This window comes from Mandrillus leucophaeus, unplaced genomic scaffold (assembly GCF_000951045.1).
Source record: "Mandrillus leucophaeus isolate KB7577 unplaced genomic scaffold, Mleu.le_1.0 Scaffold338, whole genome shotgun sequence".
In the NCBI taxonomy this organism is placed as follows: Eukaryota; Metazoa; Chordata; class Mammalia; order Primates; family Cercopithecidae; genus Mandrillus; species Mandrillus leucophaeus.
In genome coordinates, this window is record NW_012103565.1 from 1,307,335 (window position 1) to 1,312,686 (window position 5,352).

Sequence of the window (5,352 nt, forward strand, 5' to 3'; positions counted from 1 at the left end):
AGGCGTGTGAGGTCCCGTGCGTCTGTGGATGCGGTGTGATGTGGGTGCGGTGTGCACTCCTGGTTGCACGCGACTGTGGCTGTGCTGAGCGCGTGTGCCCATCTGTGGTGCGTGACCGCGTATGTGTTGTGGGGGCGGGGTGAGTGTGCACAGAAGAGCCGCCCCTCTCTCCCAGGCCCACAGTCCGGGAATCCCGAGCCCCAGGGCTTGCCACGAGGTTCCCCAGCTCCTGATCCGGGAGGAGCACTGAGAAAACCAACCTCAGCGCATCGTGAAAGCTGAGAAGGATTTGTTTCCCTTTTGGGAACAATGCGAATACCTGGGTGTTTTCTTATAGTTTCTGAAGAATTGCTGACGCCAAATTCATTATCACCTTTCTCAGTACACGTCTGAGTGGCATCCCACCCCCCAACTTGCCCGTTTACAAGAGGTGTCATGCATTCTTTTGCTACTTAAAAAAAAAAAAAAGCCTTTAAAAATAATTTAGAGCATTGAATGAACCTGCAATTCACGGATTGTTGCAGCAAGGGGATAACCTAAGGGTGAGTTAATGATCACTATTGGAGGGGCTTACCTCCTATTAGGAGGGTGAAGAGGGAGGCAAGTTGGCAGGGCGGTCGGAAGGAGAATCTGAACAACCTGAATTTAGTTCTGACAGTCCTATCCAAACCATTGGGAGGAATTGTCCTTACTGAGCCTAAAATTCCTTGCACCCCAAGCAGCAACGGACATATTGGTGCTCATTAGCTGAAAGAAAGGAGCGTGCCAGTTCTTCAGGGGAGATTCCCCTGCCTGTGCACTGATCTCTAAAAGAAAATTCTCAAGTAGGGTGAGAAACATTGTGAGTGATGCATTGCACAATGTCATTAATGATCATTTTTAATGTACTGATTCATTCAATAACTAAATGCCAAACAGGAGGGTGAACTCTGCATATACAAATGAGAGAAAATAGCAACAGGTATGATCCTTGCCTTCATGGCACTTACAATCCAGAGGGGAGACAGTTAAACAAATTCTGTGTGTATGTGTGTGTGTATATATATATATTATTATTATATATGTGTAATAAAATGGAGATAAACCACTATGAAGGAAAAGAATAGTGTGCCCAAGAAAGAGAGAACATAATTCAAATTGTGAGAGAGCAGGGAAAGCTCTCTCAGGGAGGAATACCTGAGCCCTCTTCTGCCTCAGGGCGTTTGCACTTTCTGTTCCTTCTTTTTGAGATATTTTCTCCCAGATTTTCTGCAAGACTCCCCCCACATTTCCTTCTGCTCTGGGTTCACATGGCCCCTCATAACGGAGGCCTCACTGACTAATCCTACATCACAGTATCCCCTTACCCAACTCTATTTCTTAGCACTGTACTAGGAGCTGGCAGATGATATATTTATTTACTGGCCACCTGCTCTTTCCTCCCCACCCATACCCCTAATGTCAGCTCCATGAGTGCAGGGACACAGTGTTTTTTGTTCTTGGTGTGTCCCCAGCACCTGCAACAGCCCCTGGAGCAATGCGTGTGTGTCGAGTGAATGACAGGGAAGCAGCCCAGTGCAGGTTGTGAGGTGAGGAGGTGCTCCAGGAAGAGAGACCTCCAAGTGTGAGGCAGGTTGTGGCACTGAGCGTTTAGTTAGAGGGGAAGTGATGGCAAGTTGGGTGACTGGAGCTATGTGAAATTGCAAAGACGGTAGGTAGCAAGACATTTGACCTAAGTGTGACACCTCCGGGAAGTCACCAGTAGATCATTACGTGTATTTGGAAAATAGAAAAAGACTGTCAATGAATCCAAACTAAAAGGAGTGATACGAGTGGCCAAGTAGGTAAGTATAATGAACATTCTGCCATTTTTTTTCTTGCAGCCACGAGGGAACCTACCTTTGTTTACTCTGTGTGGGAACAATTCAAACTGTACCTCATTTGATCCTCAGGGAAGTGCTGTGAAATAGGCTTACTTTTCTATTTTACTGTCAAGGAAACTAAACCCTACTGAGTTCCAGTGCCTTGTCCCAGGACACCCCATCAGTGAGCAGGGAAGCCCGGTAGTCCACTTTAGGTGGCTGGAGCCCGGGCAACTTACCTAGAAGGCTGATGAGTGGGCCAGTTTTATCTTCAGGAAGATGGTACTAAGAAAAAGGCCAGGGAAGAAAGGGTGAAATCAGCATGACTTTTAGAAGATGGGCTTTGGAAAATGAGATGCTATTTAAGTGATTTCTGCCTTAAATATCCAGAGAGAGGGCACGCCAGACCAAAACCTCGAGCCACATCTCAAAATGATGCATTGATTCAGGTTCCCCTTGCCCACAGGGGATACAGTGTTATCATTCATCATTGGCGTAGCAGTCTAATGGCAACTCAGTGATGCATTTATTATATGGAAGAGAAGCTTGAACAGTACCACTGTATTCCAGTGATGCATGGCTTTCTGCTTCAGTTCCCAGGTTTTAATAGCCTCACTTCATTTTTTGCTTGTTTGTTTTGAGACAGGGTCTTGCTCTGTTGACCAGGCTAGAGTGCAGTGGCACAATCACAGCTCACTATAGCCTCAACCTCCCTGATTCAAGTGATCCTCCCAGCCTCCTGAGTAGCTGGGACTATAGACATACCACCATGCCCAGCTGATTTTTAATTTTTTTGTAGAGAAAAATATGTTGCCCAGGCTGGTCTCAAACTCCTGGCCTCAAGTGATCCTCCTGCCTCGGCCTCTCAAAGTGCTGGAATTATAGGCATGAGCCATTGCACCTGGCCCATTTTTTTTGCAGGGGGGAGGGTGGGTATAAGAGTTGTTGGCAGGTAACAAGCACAAGAACCTTGAAGTGAACACTGCAGGGTATGTAACCCCTAAAATTACATGGTTCCCACACTCCACAGTCCAGCTTTTTAATGTCAATCTCTCTAATTGTGAGGGTACAGTGCTGTCGTTCTTCACCCCTTTAAGATGGGTTCAGAAAAGTGTCACTGGTCTGCTTAGGGTATCTTGAATGCTGCCCTAAAGATATTCCTATCAGAGCCTGAGAACAGCATTGGGGGAATACTGAGGTATCGCAGGAAGTGTAACAGGCCAGGAAACATGAAACCTGACTTCTGGATCGGAATCCTTCATGTACTAGTGGTTTAAACTCTCGATAGAGAAAAAGGGTAGCCCATCAACTGTTTCTAAAGTTTCTACTACCTGTCAGGCATTGTGATAAGGATTTGCATACATGATTTATTTAATTCTCACAAAAACCTTGTGAGGTTTCCTTTGTCCTTAAAATGGGGTTGTTGATATAAATCTCACAGGAGATTCAAAGCCCCTTAGAAACTATGAAGTATATAGGAGATTCAAAGCCCCTTAGAAACTATGAAGTATATGAATAAAATATATTGCTGATGTTTTAATCACTTTTTCTCAGAAAGGTCTGAACATCAATCTTACGTTGTATTTCACCTATAAAGCATGTTTTAGTCTCTGTTTATATTATTGCATGTGTTGGTGTGTTAGAAAACAAGGCAGTTCATTCATTTATTTATTGAACACTCAGTGTGTACTAGGCAGTGGCTGGTGCTGAGAATACGTTGAGGAATAGGCCAGAGCTATTTTCTGGCCTAATGGAGCTTTTCGGGTCAAGAGAGGGCAGTTTATCATGTTCCATGGCCAGTGGGCATGGCTGGCCTTCCCACCAGGCACCTGAGAGGTATGTAGTGCCATCAGCCATTAGAATAGGACTGGAACGCCAAAGCCCTGTCTTGGAGGAAAAAACTTAAGCTAATCGGATGGTAAATAGAGTCCATCAACTATGCTGATGAAAGAGCTGGATTTGTGATTAAGAAGGTCAAGAGTAATTGGGAGGGGGCCAAAAAAAGAGGAGCTAAGTAGCTTTAAGATAAGAACTTTAAAGCGAGAGACTGAAAACAGATAAAAATAAAAATCTCCAGAACATAGGATTTGCCCAGATGTGGGTTTCGATTTAGAGGGAAGCTAGGCCACTTTCATTGCATCTGCACCATTTGCTATTAGGCGAACTTGATCTAGTCCCTTAAGTAAAATATTTTTTTGGGTTATACAGTAGCAAACAGAACCAGAAAATATATTGGTCTGGAAACTTTTGCTCATTCACTTTAATTAATTAATTTTTGAAAACACATTTCCCAGAAACAAAAATTACAGGTTAAGGAATGACATTAAAATTTAAAAAAAGAAATCTCTTTCTTCCAAGTCTCCAGAAGAGTCTGTCTAATGTGAAAAATAAATATTATGATCATGAGAAGAAAATTTATAAACTATTGACAAATCTACTTAGACAAAGGAAGCCACTAGCCCTACATGCAAGCATAAGGGGACCAGATGGCAAAGGGATAAATGAAACGAAAGATAAACTGTTGTGTTGGGAAATAATCTCATTAAAATATAAATGACTCCGCTTTGATAAGGGAGAGCACAGATAGTGGTCCTGCCTTGGAGGCTTCCCAAGAATTCTCAGCCTGCAGTTTATACCCGGACAGGATCTGGAGTCCAAGCCAGACATCAGACCACCCACCCACTGTGACTCCCAACAACTGGTGGGTGGGTGGGCGTAAAATGAGATGGGAATGTGAAAGGCTGGCTTCTGGAAACGTGCTGTGGAAATTTAAGAATCAAAGGGAACCCTAGACTCAGGGCATTGCCCTCCAGTTCCCCATAAGGATAGACACGCCTCCTGGGAACTGTGGCTAAGTCACTCATTTATGGTCCTACTAATAACCTAGGCTTGGAAAACTTTGGCCTTCCATCTGCTTTCATCCTGACACTTTCCTTCAGGGACTCAGTCCTCCCCAGCTCCAAGGACCTGTTGGTCGGCTTGGGTTGCCATTACAAAGTACCACAGACAGCAAGGCTTCAACAATAGAAGTTGATTTCCTCACAGTTCTGGAGGCTGGAAGTGAAAGATCATGGTGTCAGTGGGATGGGTTTCTTTGGAGGCCTCTCCTTGGCTGGCAGATGGCCACCTTCTCACTGTATCTTTCTTCTATCTGTGTGCATCCTTGGGTCTCTGTGTGTGTCCAAATTTCCTCTTCTTGTAAAGAAAACAATCAGATTAGATGAAGGCCAACTCTAATGGACTCTTTGTAACTGAAACTCTTTCTTTCTTTCCTTTCTTCTTTCCTTTCTTCTTTCCTTCCTTTTCTCTTTCTTTCTTTCTTTCTTTCTTTCTTTCTTTCTTTCTTTCTTTCTTTTCCTTCCTTCCTTCCTTCCTTTTCTTTCTTCCTTCCTTCCTTCCTTCCTTTCTTTCTCTCTCTCTCTTTCTTTCTTTCTTTCTTTCTTTCTTTCTTTCTTTCTTTCTTTCTTTCTTTCTTTCTTTCTTTCTTTCTTTCTCTCTCTCTCTCTCTCTC

At 43.8% G+C, this 5,352-nt stretch overlaps 1 pseudogene; it reads left to right on the forward strand.

Annotated features, from left to right (window-relative positions):
• The first annotated feature begins 38 nt into the window (after window positions 1-38).
• The window catches only part of LOC105545766, a 68,212-nt pseudogene continuing 62,898 nt past the window's right edge, over window positions 39-5,352 (forward strand).